The sequence below is a fragment of the Mus caroli genome, unplaced genomic scaffold, assembly GCF_978045245.1.
Source record: "Mus caroli unplaced genomic scaffold, Mus_caroli_1 scaffold_3, whole genome shotgun sequence".
NCBI lineage: Eukaryota > Metazoa > Chordata > Mammalia > Rodentia > Muridae > Mus > Mus caroli.
Window position 1 is genome coordinate 113,103,330 of NW_028227258.1, and position 16,969 is coordinate 113,120,298.

At 37.4% G+C, this 16,969-nt stretch overlaps 2 pseudogenes; both read left to right on the forward strand.

Moving 5' to 3' along the window:
• LOC110287930 (rho GTPase-activating protein 20-like) overlaps positions 1-16,969 on the forward strand; it is a 251,368-nt pseudogene that overhangs the window by 145,608 nt on the left and 88,791 nt on the right.
• Positions 3,256-4,860, forward strand: LOC110291805 (PACRG-like protein; annotated as a pseudogene).

The following is a 16,969-nucleotide window of genomic DNA, read 5'->3' on the forward strand; positions in this document are numbered from 1 at the left end:
TTTTGGCTGACAGTTTAAGTCGATTACAAAATTCAAACCTTGAATTAATAATAATAATAACAATAAACTTTGATTATATCATATAAAATTAAAGTCTATTAATTGATACCATGTTATTACTACACCACATAAAAGGAGACAGAAAATATGAAACAACTATCTCCAGACAACGATAGTAAAGACTGTAGGAATAATGTGTTGGAGAAAAGATATTCATTCAGTGAACACAAGACTGGACAGACTCTCATAGTATGGACTTCATGTAACCACAGAACACCAGTGAGAAGGGAGAACACTGGCATTCCTAAGCTGAAGACAGAGTTCACAAATCACCTCAGCTAAAGACTGAAAGCTTTGTTGAGAGCTGACCCTAAATCTTATGCAGAATCTCCCAAGAATTATTGATGTTTTTATTCTAGAAATCTGAAGACTTCGCGAAGGAAAGCCATACAGAAATTTAAAGTTTCAATTTTAGAAGACAGGACAGTATTCTTCATTAACATTATTCTCTATTCTTATTTAATTTATGGTTCTGACAAAGTGGTGGTTTGAACATTTTTGGCCCATGGGAACTGGCACTAGTAGTAGGTGTGGCCTTGTCAAAATAGTTGTGACTTTGTTGGAGGAAGTGTGTCACTGTTTATATGTAGGCGTTTAGGACTCCTAGGTGCAAGCTCTGTCCAGTGTGGAAAAGAGCTCCTCTCTTCTGGCTGCCTGTTCAAGATAGTCCCCTCCTGAATGCCTTTGTATCAAGAAAAGGAACTCTCAGTTTCTTGTAGAATATCAGCTATTTCTCCAGCACAGAGTCTGCCTGCACACTGCCATTCTTCTCACTGTGATGGTAATGGGCTGAATCCCTAATACTGTAAACCAGCCACAATTAAATTTTGTTCTTGTAAGAGTTGCCTTAGTCAAGGTGTCTCCTCATAGCAATAGAAGCCCTAACTAAAACAAGACCTCATATGAGATTTTATAAAGAAAGTAGTGGTTGTGGAAAATCCAGCAGCACTAAAAGGCTTCAGAAAATTTAAGAACAACAACACAAGATTTCAAAATTAAATAGGTAAAGAGTCTGAGGTAACCTGGCATGAGGCACACATGTTTCATCATGAAACTTGAGTGCCACATTGGTTCAGAACACACATCATGCAGACATTGCAGTGTTTGCACCAGCCGTATGCACAATACCTCTTGGCACAACTCGGGACACTGTGGTCCAAACTCAAGATAAGAAGTGATGAGTTGTATAGTATATGTTCTTACAAAAACATAATTAATATAACAAAGAAAAACAAATATTTTGAGCATTTTCCTACCATGATTCTGTCTCATATTAAAATCAAATTAGTATTTGCTTGGGTTGAATTGTATTAAAACATTTGATTTCTAAAGATACTACTTGAGTTGCTGATATATTTCTTAGAAAGCATTAAAAGAATTTTGTTTTGGGTTAAAGACAGTATTTTCAATAATTTCTTTTCATTTTGTAAGTTTATTTATTTTTCTTTCATACAGTATATCCTAACTGTACTTCGTCCTCTCTCTCCTCTTCCCAGACCCTCCCCTTCTCTCCTTTCTCCCAGATCCACTCCTCCTTTTATTTTTTTGACTATTTGTTTATTTATTATTGTGACCCCAGGTTGGAATTCTGTTTCCTTCAAAATATCAAGCTATGATGTTACTCACATTTGTTTATAGACATTTACATTTTTTTCCATTATTGTGTTTTATATGTGTGTGTGTGTGTGTGTGTGTGTGTGTGTGTGTGTTTGCTTGAATTATGTTTTAGATGATCATTAAGTATTGGTTGCCAGGGATATGAACTGATTTGTAAAGAAATAACATTATCATAAACATGAAATTGAAAAAAGTAAGTGCAAAGGATTATGTGAGAAAATCCTTCAGCATCGCAAAACTACGAGTGGATTCAAGAGTAGATCAATGGAAGGCTAATATTTCAGTATGATTTCCACAGTTGAGAGATCATCTTTCACTGTGAAGTAGGTAACAGGCAGTCTGGTTTTATTAGAAGATTCAGATCAATTATTTATGATTTTTCAAAACTTAACTATTAATAATGTGAAGTGTGAGAATGTGTGTGTGTGTGTGTGTGTGTGTGTGTGTGTGTGTGTGTGTGTGTGTGTGTGTGATGTATGTAGAGAAGCATGCCTGCCCCACACCAATGTGAACAACATTGTGGATACATTTCCACCTTTAGCTGTGCTCTATGGATCCACCTTGACTCAATGGGATTTACTTTTGTACCCCCCACATCATCTTGTGTACCTCAGGTCTTTTGATTTGAAAATAATTATTTGTGTGAACTCCAATTGTCATATCTGTCTGCTTACTTAAATTATCCTTGATGCCTCATTCTTTCTACATGTCAGACAGAAGTCTGAGCTAAGCACTGAGCTCTATGCTGGGTTTTAGAGCAGATTTGCTTTTTCACAGCCATTTTGGATCATTACCAAGTCTCAACGTTCACTGGTTATGATGGTCTGCAGAATTCTTGCAGATTTTATAAAAGACTGGAATGTAGCTCAGTCTGGCCAATGCTTACTGTGCATACACAGCCTGAAGATTGATCCTCAACACTGGATCATCTACATATGGTGGAATATGCCAGTAATCACAGAACCAGCGAGGTAGAGGAAGGAGGATTAAAGTGTTCTTGGTTACATGGGAAGTTCAGGGTCAGCCTGGGTGAGATGATATTCTATCCTGAACAAAACAAAACAAACAAACAAACAAAAACAAAACAAAAAAACACAAAAAACAAAACACAAAACCTTTGAAGTAAAAATAAGTACATTTTTGAAAAACAAAACAAAACAAAGCAACTCATATCTGTTTTTACCGTTCTCACAGATTTTATAGTTTTGCAAACATTCATCATTTTCATGTCATGTGTGTGAAGTAGCATGGATGAGCACATGTAACACGCATCATTTGTTTTAAAAAGTCCTCAACATTTCTGTCATGTTGGTTTTTTTTATATTTATGTGAAATGATCACCTAAGTGTTTATGATTATAAAATCAAAATATCAATTCTTAAGAACATTAAGATTATCATTGTGAGAGCTGGGTATGGTGGCACATGCCTTTAATCCCAGTACTCGGGAGGCAGAGGCAGGCAGATTTCTGATTTCAAGGCCAGCCTGGTCTACAGAGTGAGTTCCAGGACAGCCAGAGCTATACAGAGAAACCCTGTCTTGAAAAACTCAAATAAATTAAAATAAAAACAATTAAAAATGACTATCATTGTGAGATCCCCAGACCCCAAATCCTTGCCACTAGGTCCCCTCGCAAGCCTTCAAGACCTTCCTGTCCCCACTGTGCACCATATTCTGGTCCGCACCTTTAACCACAATCCCAGAGGACTACAGCTATCAGAGACCATCAGGTGAGACCCCTATCTCAATTACCTACCTGTAAACCCCTCTGAGAAAACACAGCAGCAGCAAGTTCTGTCCTGTCCTCTCTGCACTTGATTCCCTAAGACAACTCTACCTGCATCCCTAAATACCTGCTACCACCCAGAACAAATGGGTGAGCTCCCCAAGGACCCAGCCCCTCCCCACTGGGTACCTCACCAGCTCTACCTGCAACTCCAGAAGCTTGCTCATATCAGGGACTATCAGGCCTGCCAGCAACCACATGACTAAAGGCCAATGTAAGAACAAAATCAACGAAGGCAGGGCAATATGGCACCACTAGAACCCAGCTATCCTACTGCAGCAAGTTCTAGAAATCCTAATACACCGTAATCACATGAAAATGACCTTACATCTAATCTATGAGGACAATAGAGGCCTTCAAAGAGGAAATGAATAAAACCTTAAAGAAATATAGTAAAATACAATCAAACAGGCAGAGACCCTAAAGGGTAATAAATAATGAAATACAGGAAAATAAAATCAAACAGGTGAAGGAAATACATTAAAATTTCTCAAGAACTTTAAATAGACACAGAAGCAATAAGGGAAACAAAACCTGGCATGGCATCACTGAGCGGCCTCGGATGTATAAGCTACTTGAAGTTGGTTTCATGAATCCTGACTGTCTGAGGCTGATGCAGTGGATTTTGGTGCAGAAAATAGAGAGCTGGAAGGATGCTCCATGTGGGGTGGTGGTGAGCATAGGTGGAGGTGGGAGAGGAGGCAAGGAAGGTAAGCCATGTAGAAATCAGAGTGCCCTGGATATATGCTGTTGTGAAACTGAGCAAATCCTCCTCCTTAACCAGTTCTCCAGAGGCTACATACAAAAAGGGCTCATCCAGGCTAACGGATAAACTCAAGCCTAAAGCCATTAAGCCTTTCAGTGAACAGTTATGAGCCCCTTCTGCATTCGCCGCTCTTTACTCTCAAGGAGGCATTCCTTGCAGATTGGTACATGGTTCAGTAAAACACAGGTTCCAGTGGGAATGCATGCCTAAAAGTCTTCCATTTGACCCACGTCCAATTAACTTAGCTGAGGGTCTGAGGGAGACCAAGCGTCTTTATACGGTTGTGCTAAAAGAAGGATTTAGAAAGGTTCTTCTTGTCAAGGGTGCTCCAGAAAAAGCTATACCTTCGCTGCCTAGACAGATCCCGGTAACTAAGGCAGCGCTAGTTCATTCCGATGATGGAGTGTTTGAAAGAAGACTGAGTGCACTTTTGCAGGTGAGTGTGGTTGTTAGCCCATCTCTGAATGACCACCTGAACCTTCTCCTTACAATTCTATCCAAGAAGCTAATGGACAAAAAATTAAAAGATCTCACAATATATGTTTTGCAAATGCTGGGACACAATGATGGGAGTGAAAGTGTGATAATCATCAAATCCAAAATCCCACCATACTGCACTATCTGCTGTTAAACCAACAAAAGCCACGCTGCTTCCTTGTGCTCAGGCAGTGACTTCTTGGACCTTTCATCAGTACAGCATACTCCGACTAAGAGCAACACTCATAAATTAACTTGGCTACAAGGATCATGTGGAAGCAGGAAGAATCATTATATAATCTGTCAACAAAAAGCTAATTTACATTTGTAAAAGCTGAGTACTGTGTGGATTTCTCATCCTTGTATGTGTGAGTTTATGGACCATACCTATGTGTGTATTTTCCAATGCATTTTTACTTTTAGCCTATCTAAAGATCACTTTGTAGCTGTGTCCTTATTTTATAGGTTGCTTTTGTCCATTTCTTAGTTTTTTTTACTTATTAGGACTGAAAAAAATTTAAGAGAGCAAGGAAATATTTGTGATTTAAATGTTAGCCAGGATGTGTAAATGTATATTTTATAATGTGAAATGCTTGTGAAGATAATTTCTATCCTGAATATTCTAGTCATAAAAACTTGTTTTAAATGTGAAAATCTATTACAAATATGTTGTTTATTACAACTTTTTTAAATCACTTGAGCTTTAATTGCAAATAAGTAAATGTTATTTTTATATTTTGTAGCCTGAAAATAGTAATGATGCACATATATTGATATGAAGGAATTAAAATCTTTAAACTTAAAAATTAAAAAACACAAACTGAGGAAATCCTGAAGATGTAAAGACTAGGGAAGAGAAAAAGAAATACAGACACAAGCATCACCAACAGAAGACCAAAATTGGAAGAGAGAATACAGAGCATTGGTGATAAGGAACACTGAAGATACAATAGAAGAAACTGATTCATTGGTCAAAGAATACTCTAAAGCTAAACAATTACTAACACAAAATATCCAGGAAATTTGGGACTCTGTAAACAACAACAACAAAACTAAGAAGTGTAGGGATAGAAGAATGAGAAGACTTTCAACCCAAAGGCCCAGAAAATATCTTTTTGTTTTGTTTGTTTTGTTTTATTTTTGTTTTGTTTTGTTTTGTTTTGTTTTGTTTTGTTTTGTTTTGTTTTTCAAGACAGGGTTTCTCTGTATAGCCCAGGCTATCCTGGAGCTCACTTTGTAGACCAGGCTGGCTTCAAACACAGAAATCCGCCTGCCTCTGACTCCCAAGTGCTGGGATTAAAGGCGCATGCCCAGCTTGCCCGGAAAATATCTTAAACAAACTCATGGAAGAAACAATTTTAACTTGAAGAAAGAGATACCCATAAACATATAGGAAGCTTAGACAATGCTAAATAGATTGGACCAAAAAAGAAAAATTTCCAACCACATAACAATGAAAACACTAAATGTATAGAACAAAAGTGAATATTCAAAGCCTCATGGGATAAAGTCTGAGTAACATATAAAGGAAGACCTATTAGAATTACACCAGATTTCTCAACATAGTTTAAAAGACAGAAAGGCCTGGGCAGATGTTTTACAGTCTAAGAGATCACAGGTGATATCCCAGTCTATTATATCCAGCAAAACTTTAAATTACGATAGATAGAGAAAATAAGATATTGCACGTGAAAACTGAATTTAAACAATATCCTTCCAGTAATCCAACACAACAGAGGACACTTGAAGGAAAATTCCAACATAAGGAGGTTAACTACACCCAACCAAGAAAACAAAAGAGGTAAATAATTTCAGGGCAGCAAGAAAAATGAGAAGAGAATTACACTCACGCACGCACACGCGCACAAACACACACACACACACACACACACACACTGATACACACGCAGACAGTGATACTGCCACCACCACCAAAATAAAAGAAATTAACAATCATTGTTCATTAATATATCTGAACATAAATGGACTCAATTCCCAAATTAAAAAGATGCAGGACTAGATATATAAACAGGATTCATCATTCTGCTGCATACAAGAAACAAACCTCAGCAAAATACATACACATTACCTCATAGTAAAGGGTTGGAAAAATATTTTCCAGGAAAATGACCCAAGAAACAATCTGGAGGATCTATTCTAATATCTAATAAAATACACTGTCAACCAAAAGTAACCAAAGACATGCAGAAAGTCACTTCATGCTCATCAAAGGAAAATTCCATCAAGATGATAGCTCAGTTCTGAACATCTATGTCTGAATGGAAGGGCACCCATATTTATAAAAGAAGCATAACTAAGCTTAAATCACATATTGTCCACAATATAATAAAGAGTGGGAGACTTCAACACCCCACTCTCACCCATGGACAGGTAATTGAAACAGAAACTAAACAGACAAATAAGAAAAGTAACCAAAATTATGAACCAAGTGGACCTAAGAGTTATCTATAGAACAAACATATCATCCAAACCCAAAAGAATCTACCTTCTTCTTAGCACCTTCATGGAACCTGCTCCACAAATGACCATATACAAGAAAATTGAAATAACTCCTTGTATTGTATTTGACCACCACGGATTAAAGCGGAACTTCAACAACAACAGAAACAACAGAAAATCTACACACTCATAGGAATTCAACATTCCCACTCGATGATCACTGAGTCAGGGAAGAAAGAAATGGAAGAAATTAAAGGCTTTCTAGAATTGAATGAAAACAAAGTCACAACATACCCAAACTTCTGATACACAATGAAAGCAGTGATCAGGTAAAAGTTCATAGTACTTATTGCCTTCATAAGTAAACTGGAGAGTTCTTATACGAGCAAATTAGAACTATACCTGAAAGCTCTAGAAAAAAAGAGAAGACAACAAAGAACAAGGAGGAGGAGGAGGAGGAGGAAAAAGAAAGCAAATAATCAAACTCAGAGCTGAAATCAAATCAATTAGAAACAATGAGAGCAATTCAAATAATCTAAAAAACCAAGAACTGGTTCTTTGAGAAAATCAACAAGATAGACAGCCAAACTAACTAAAAGGCAGAGATAGAGTATCCAAATTAAAAAAAAAAAAATCAGGATTGAAAAGGAAGACCTAACAACAGACACTGAGGAATTCAAAGAATCATTAGGTCTTATTTCAAAAATTTATATGAAACAAAATTGGAAAAGCTAAATGAAAAGGATGATTTTTCAAGACAGATACTACACATCACTAATCAAAGTTCTAAATATTCCTAAAAATGCTAAGGAAACAGAAGCAGTCATTAAAAATCTCCCAACTGGGGGTGGGGGTGGGGTACTCATTGGCAGATGATTTCCACTCAAAATTCTACCAGACTATCTAGAAAAGCTAATATCAATACTTCTCAAACTATTACACAAAATGGACAGAAGTAATATTACCAAACTCATTCTATGAGGCTATGGTCACCCTGAGACAAAAAAAAAAAAAAAAAAAAAAGCCCAAAGACTCAAAAGAAAATTTCAGACTAAATTTTGTATGAACATTGCTGCAAAAGTAGTCATAAAATACTTACAAACTGAATCTAGGACTACATGAAAACATCCTCCACCATGGCCAAATAAGCTTCATCCCAGGGATGCAGGGGTGGTTTAAAATACAAAAGTCCATCAACGTAATCTATCATAAAGAAACAAACTGAGGGGAAAAAAAAAACATCATTAGCTTATTAGATGAGGAAGAAGCATTTGATAAAATTCAACACTACTTCTTGTTAAAAAGTCTTTGAGAGATTAGGGATACAAGACAAGTACCTGAACACAGTAAGGCAATATACAGCAAGCCAACATCAAATCAAAATTTAAATGATTAGATGAAAACCAACCAACCAAACAACCAACCAACCAACCAACCAACTAACAAACAATAAAACCTTAGAGAAACTCCACTAACATAAGAGACAAGGCTGCCCACCCTCTCCCTATCTCTTCCATGTAGCACTTTAAGTAATAGGTGGAAAAATAAGAGAACTAAAGGAGATCAAGGGAATACAAATTAGAGAGGAAGAAGTCAAAATACTGCTACTTGCACATATTTTAGTATACATATGCGACCTCAAAAATCCTACCAGAGAACTCCTACAGCTGAAAAACACCTTCAGTGAAGTGGATGGATACAAAATTAACTCAAAGAAATTGTTATTGCTCTTTTATTTTAAAAAAAAATACATTGAGGAAGAATTCCGGAGACAGCGCCCAGGGACCCAAAGGATTGCCATAGTAAAATGCCCATTTTACCAAATCAATGAATAGATTCAATGCAATTACCATAAAAAATCCAACATCTTTTTGTACATACCTTGGTAAAGTAATTCCCTGCTTTATATGTAAAAATAAAAAAACCCAGGATAGCTCAAATAATACTGTATGGTAAAAGAAGTCAGGAATTACCATCGCTGACTTCAGGGTGCACTACAAAGCAATAGTAATAAAAATTGCATGGTATTGGTATAGAAACAGACAGGTTGGTAAAGGCAATCAAACTGAAGACCCAGAGAAGACCCAGAAATAAACCCACACACCCTGGGCACTTGCCTTTTTCCCCAAAGAATCAAATGCATACAATGGAAAAAAAAGAACATCTTAAACAAATGCCACGGGTCTAGGGGGATCTGTGTAAGCAGAAGGCAAATAGATCCATATTTATCACCCTACACAAAGCATAAGTCCAAGTACATTGATAGCTCAATATAGAGCTGCATACTCTAAATCTAATACAAGAGAAAGCAGGCAATAGCCTTTATCGCATTAGTACAGAAGTCAGCTACATTAAAAAGCAAAATGAAACAAAAAACCCATCCATAGCTCAAGCACTAATAAATGACAACTCAAAAACTTCTGTAGGGTAAGACACTGTCAATAGGACAAGTTGGGAGCCTACAGAATGGGAAGATATGTTCAGGAAGCTTACATCTGACAGATGGCTAATATCCAGAATATAAAGAACTCAAGAGTTAGACACCAACAAGCCAAATAACACAAAATAGGGTACAGAGCAAATAGAGATTTCTCAAAAGAGGAATGTCTAATTAATGGCCCAGAAACACTTAAAGAATAATGGCAAACACAATTATATGCTACTATGCAGGAAAGGAAAGGAAAAGCAGGAACCTTTACTCATTAAAAATAAATAGAAAATTATTAACAGAAAATAACTCTAAAAGGACCAGGTGTAGAATTGTATAAAAAATCACATTGAACCAGCTATTAATAAATATGCATGGAACAAAAATTTAGAATGCAATCTGAAAATCAAATAAACCTAAAAACTCCAAAAGTTCAAATGAATACAATTATCGCTAACTAAGCTCAGTAGAGGTTTGAAATGGCAGAAAAAAGTTCAGTCAGTGAGAAAATCTGGTTATTTGGTTGCAAAACACTGGCTGTGTTTGTGCTGCTTATGGCAAGGGCAGCTGGGAATGATGCTCAAGTGTGAAGTTCCACCTTTCTCAGATGAGGTTAGAAGGGTTATTCTGTTTCACATGGAATAGAATTGGAAATAAAGGTTGAAAAAATATGCTCACAGAAAGTGTCTGTGATACTTTCGAAGTGAAATAGAGATAGTATAAATCAATATGAAATACAGTCATCGATTGCATCTGATGAAAGCAATAAAGCTATCCTATTTATCACACATAGGGCGGAAGAGATTCAAAAGCCAGACAGCATGGAACAGTCCTAAAATCCCAACAAGAGAAAACCTGAAGATGGAGGATTTTGAGTTTCCATTTTGGGCTATTAGTGCAACTTTGCCTCAAGCAACAATACAAACAAGACTCACACACAGAAATGAATACACACACATACACACACAGTGAGAGAGAGTGAGAGAGAGAGAGAGAGAGAGAGAGAGAGAGAGAGAGAGAGAGAGAGAGAGGGAGAGGGAGAGGGAGAGGGAGAGGGAGAGGGAGAGGAAGAGGGAGAGGGAGAGAGAGAGAGAGACTGGTGGAGGAGAGAAAATTCCAGGAAAAGTGAGTTTTATTTCCTAGCTTGATTAACAAATAATATGTACAGAGAAATTCATTTGTCTTCTCCAAAATATCTCAAAAACATACCACATGCCAGAAATACTTTAGGTGTTAGAGACTATGTGGAAAAACACATTATCAGAAATGCCATATTTCATAGAGTTGCTTCATGATGAAAATAACATCAGACAATAACAATAATCATCTTGAAATATGAGAATTTTACTGTGTAATCTGAAATTCAGCTAAACTATCAGACTGTTGGAATAGTAATCTTGTATTGTCTGTAAAATAAAACAAAATAAAGCTACAAAACAGCACAAATGCCCAAATTACAGTTTGGCAGTAAGCAATGGTCATCTATCTCCTTGGCCACTTTCATGTTGGATATAGACCAGCAAACACAGCAGGGACCCTTAGCAATGTCTGAGTCATCCTTGCAGCCACCTACAAAATCCTTATAATAGAAATCAAAGAACACTGAGGTGAAGGTAGAGATAGTCCATGTTCCTAAAGTGGAGGATGGGAGGTGTCAACATGACTGTTTGGCCTAATTTGTGTACAGGTCATTCTAGGGATGAGTCTACAGATGGAGGCACAAATTCTTGGTTTTTTTTCGACTAGAATGATAACAAGTTTATTCAATAGTGCCAATGTTTAGCAATTAGCTTTGTTGACATGACTCATGACAAAAAGACACTGAGTTGAAACTAAGAATAAGAGACATTTGGTGAGAAATAGAAACTGTTAGACTCTCTTCTCTCTCTCTCTCTCTCTCTCTCTCTCTCTCTCTCTCACACACACACACACACACACACACGAGAGAGAGAGAGAGAGAGAGAGAGAGAGAGAGAGAGAGAGAGAGAGAGAGAGGCTGGAAGAAATTAGAGAAGGTGGATGATCTGCACTAGGGAGGGGGTTGGAAGCCTTAGCAGGATGTTTTTGGCTTAGAAAGAGGCATCTAACTCCACGCACACAAACACACTTTATATACCACTAATAGAAAAAGGCAGGGGGTATGGTCTAGTGCTTGGGTGTTGCTTATCATGCCTGAGGCTTGAGATTCAATCACATCACTGAAAATAGAAACATCCTGAAAGAAATTAATTAGCTTAAGATAATTTTCATTTTGGCTTTTAAGTAGATATCACATGCCAAAGTTAAACTCAATTTATCCCAACCTATATAAACTATTTTCCCAACTATCTTAGCTAATTTTCTGCTGCTCTGATAAAATCCATGACCAACACAATTTATAAAAGTAAGGATATATTTGTGCTCATGGCTCCAGAGGGCTACAACTTTATCTTGGCAGGGTAGCTTGGTGGCAAGTGGTGGGCATGTTAGGGGACACAGGATGCTGAGAAATCAGAAGTTTAACTAAAAGCAGAAGCAGATAGTGAACTAGAAGTGAGCAAGGTTACCAACTCTCAAACCCTGTTATATTCTTCCTCCAGAAAATCTATCCAGGATGTGACTTCCACCAAACTGTGCCAGTAACTAAGGAGGGGCCATGTATGGGCTCTAACACCCAAGTGTTTGAGGGGACAATTCTCATTAAAACCTTCTTTCTCAGTTACTTTTCCATTGCTGTCCGGACACTCTATGACCAGGCAACTTATATTAAAAATAAGTATTTCCTGTGGGTTTCACAGTTCCTGATGGTAGTAGAGAAAATAACCATCATGGCAGGCTAGCAGGCAGGCATGATGCTTGTGCAGTAGCAGAGAGCTTACATTTTGAGATAGCAACCACGAGGTCTGAAGAGACATGCACTGGAAAATATGTGGAACTTAGTAACTCACCACCCCTGATAAGATATGGTCACATCTCTTAACCTTCCTAAAGAGTCACCAACTGTGGAACAAACATTCAAAAATGTGAACCTATGGGACTGTTTTCATTTAAACCAACAAACCAGCACATGCAATGTTCACATTTGGTACTTTGATTAAAATCATTTGTCCAGAAGATACTGAATGGAATATAATTTCAAAATGCAGAAAGTTCTGGAGGATAGAACGTCCTTTATTCATTTTCATTCTATGAGTGTAATCGGCAGAAAATAATGCGAAGGTGTAAGACCAGATTCTGTGACACACAGGAAGAACCAATTTCATACTGAAGTTTAGTTCTTGATTTTATTCATGGCCAACTCGCTCCTAGAATGGTATGTGTTTACAAATAGGAAAATGGAATTTCTCACAGAAGAAAAAAACTGGTTTTTAAATCTCATTAATGATATTAGTTATTGATGCTATCAAAGTATAACTCTAAAACAACTGGTTAATTTATTTTATAAAATAAGAGACCTAAATTTTCTATGGAACTATCTTCTCTTAGCAAAATACTAATACAAATTAAAAATCACTCCATGATATGCCCCTCACTCATCTGTATAATCCTTCACAGACAGGATCAAACTTATTAAATATTTTTAAGAAAAAGGGCTGGAACATTCAATGATCAGGGGCAATTATCACTCTTAGAAAGGACTTTAATGTTGAGTTTTTAGCTATCTCTAACTCCATCTCCTCAGGATCCTATACTGTCTTCTGGCCTACATGAATATCTGCACACATGAGGTGCATACCTGAGACACAAAAAATACACACATACACTCATAATTCACACACATGCATACACATGATTAACTTATATTTAAGTCAAAACAGATGCATATATTTGGACATACCATTAAGAGTCCCTTTAGCCTAAATTAATGAGGGCAAACCTATCTTTATAATGGTTGCACCTGTTAAGGGGTGGTCACTTGAGCAGATGACAGGCCCAAATGGAATGTTAATTCTCCATACAGGCCAGAGATTATATTCCCTTAACCAGAAGAACTTTTATCTTAATGGAACTTTATTGCAATTCCACCAAATTATACAATAAAATGTTGACACATATAGTCATATAATTATTTAGTTCAATATTAAAAATACTCTAACACATAATAACTTTTTCTTCCTATTGTTTTTTTCACAACCTTACCAATATGCTTTTTCAGAGTGAAGGACTAGAGAATCATGAATACTGCTTTTCTGTCAGATTTCAGACATGAAATATATGTGGAATTTTAAAACTATCCTAAAGTTGTCTCAATATCCTAGAATTTTAGAGTCTTATTCATTTTTATGTGTATGAGTGTTTTGCCTGTATGGATATGTGTGCACAAATGTGCCTTTCTGATGCTATAGGAGAGTAACAGAAACATGGGAGCTGGTATTATATATAGTTGGCTGTGAAACACCAGATGTGTGCTAGGAGCAAACCCCTAGTTCTGTGTAAAAGCAGCAACTGTTTTCTTGTTTTTTGTTTGTTTGGTTGGTTTTTAATTAGATGTTTTCTTCATTTACATTACAAATGTTATCTTTTTTCCTAGTTTCCTCTCTGAAAATCCCCTATACCCTCCCTCCTCCCGCTGCTCCCCAACCTACCCACTCCCACTTCCCTGCCCTGGCATTCCCCTATACTGGGGCCTATAATATTCAAAAGACCAAGGGCCTCTCCTCTCACTGATGGCCAACTAGGCCATTCTTTGCTTCATATGCACCTAGAGACATGTTTCTCCTATAGGGCTGCAGACCCCTTCAGCTCCTTGGGTACTTTCTCTAGCTCCTTCATTGGGGACCTTGTGTTCCATCCAATAGCTGACTGTGAGCATCGACTTCTGTGTTTGCCAGGCATTGGCATAGCCTCACAGGAGATAGCTATATCAGGGTCCTGTCGGCAAAATTTTGTTGGTATATGCAATGGTGTCTGGGTTTGGTGGTTGTTTGTGGTAAGTGGTTTTAATGACTGAATCATCTCTCCAGCCCCAATATCATACAACTTTAATGATAAAATATTATAAACAATGTTAAGATCATTCAGCAAACATATGTATCCTTGTAAACATATATAGCATGAAAGTGGAAACAGAATATGTGGGGAGTGTTGTGTGTCTAATCTATGTGATTGTGTGAACAGATGTAGAAGTGTGTACACTCATACACATGCATGGAGAGGTCACAAGAGATTGACTGCTGTCCTCAAACACTACATCTGCCTTGGCTTGAGACAGTATCTCCCACTGAAACTGGGACATGCTGTTCTCAGCCAGGTTGTCTTTCCAGCAATTCCCAAGCAGGCCTTTGTCCCTCTCCCTGCCCCTTATTCCCTCCCTCCTTGCCTTCCGCCCCACTCCAGTTTGGAGGCATTACTATCAGTAAAGCTGGACACCTTCATGATTAGTGGAAATCCAAACTGAGGCCATCATGCTGTAAGGAATTCTTATCCTCTCAGCCATTTCCAAACCCACAGCATAGATGCTTTTTGATATGGAAGGACAATCAGAGTGGAGGATTCAGGGAATGACAGGAAGTTCTGAATATGGATTTACCTTAAGCGTTACTGCCAACAGTTGTTTGTGACTAAGTCTGGTAAACTTCTTTCAATTTCTAAGCCCACATCTAACACATTTTTAATGATTATTCTATTTTTCTTTTGAAAATCGGTGTGTCCATTTTACTGAAATCTGTCAGACACTGGTTGAAATGTTTGTACTAAAAATCAACTTAGGATATTGCTTTGTGTAAGAGTATCGAATTCAAAATAAAATATCTTTCTCCCATCTCTTTTGAGCAGAGAAATAAGGAATCATTGTGGGAAATAAGGAATCATTTGGTGGGTGCATGGGCACCACCAAAATTGTAGTCCTGGATCATCCTAAGAGAGTGATTTCATCACTTTGGCTATGTTTTCAGAAAGTTCTTCACTTTCTTATTAAAACTCATTTGAATGACACTTCAGTTTAAATTTTATAGTAAGTAAAGAGCACAGTAGCCTCTCAGAGGTAAATTAACTTGTATTCACCCTATTATAACATTAATAGTAGAGAATTATTGCTTCCTCCTACAAGAGATAAGAATAAATACAGAAAATTACAGTGAACATTCTGCAGAAAGAGAGAGAAAGACCTTGGAACACTCAGCTCTAAACTTGATGTGTCCATCAAAATCCTCCCCTCAGAGTTCAGGGAAATGTGCAGAAGAGGAAGTGGAAAAGTGTAAGGGCCAGGGAAGATGGAGGATGTCAGGAGAATGAAGTCCTCTGAATAAAGTGTGCAAACCTCATGGGATCTCACAGTTGTGGAAGCAGCAGGCACTGCACCCATATGGTTATAATATAACAACCAAGTTGTCTGTATATATTATAGCTTTCAGTTTAACATTTTATGAGATTTCTGAGTTTGTGAAAACTGGGTTTCCTGCCCTTTTGCCTTGCCCTTCTTTTGGGTGATTTTTCTTGTTTGTTTGCCTTGTCTAATTTGGATGTAATGTTTTTTGTTTTATTTTATTGTATTTTACTTTATTATGTTATCTCTTAGAATCCCGTTCTTTTTCTTTTTGTAATTACTATTTATAATTTTTTCACTTTACATCCTGCTTGCTCACTGCCTCTCTTCCTGGTGACTTCCTCCCACAATCCTTGTCCTATTCCTCCTCCCCTTCTCTTTGTGAGGGAGGAGGCCCCTCCTGCATATTATTCCCCTCATTCAAAAGCATCAAGTCTCTGCAGGGCTAGGCATATCCTTTCACACTGAAGCCAGACAACAACATACAGCTTTTGGGATAGACCCCTCTCCCATTCTTCAGGATTCACGTGGCGATCAAGCTGTGCATCCACTACATATGTGCAGAGGGGCCTATGTCCACTCCATATATACTCTTTGGTTGGGAATTTAGTCCCTAAGAGACCCAAGGGTCCAGATTAGTTGACTCTGTTGGTCTTCCTGTAGAGTTCCTATCTACTTCTGGGCTGCAGTCCTTCCCCTAGCCCTTCCAGAGTCCCTATTTTTCACCAAAAAACAAACATCCAGGATAATAAAACGGATCCTGAACAATAGAAGTATTTCTGTAGGTATCACCATCCCTGACCACAAGCTATACTACAGAGCATTAGTAGTAAAAACTGCATTGTATTAGTATAGGAACAGACAGGTTGATCAATGTAATTGAATCAAAAATCCTGAAATAAACCCACACACCTATAGACAGTTGATTCTGACAACGAAGACAAAACCATAGAGTGGGAGCAAGAGAAGCTTCTTCAAGAACTGGTGCTGGTCTTACTGGATGTCTGCTTATAAAGAAAAATACAAATAGATCCATATTCATCACCCCACACAAAACTCAAGTACATGTGGATCATACACTTCAACATAAAACTGGACACTAAATATAATAGAAAAGAAAGTGGCGAATGG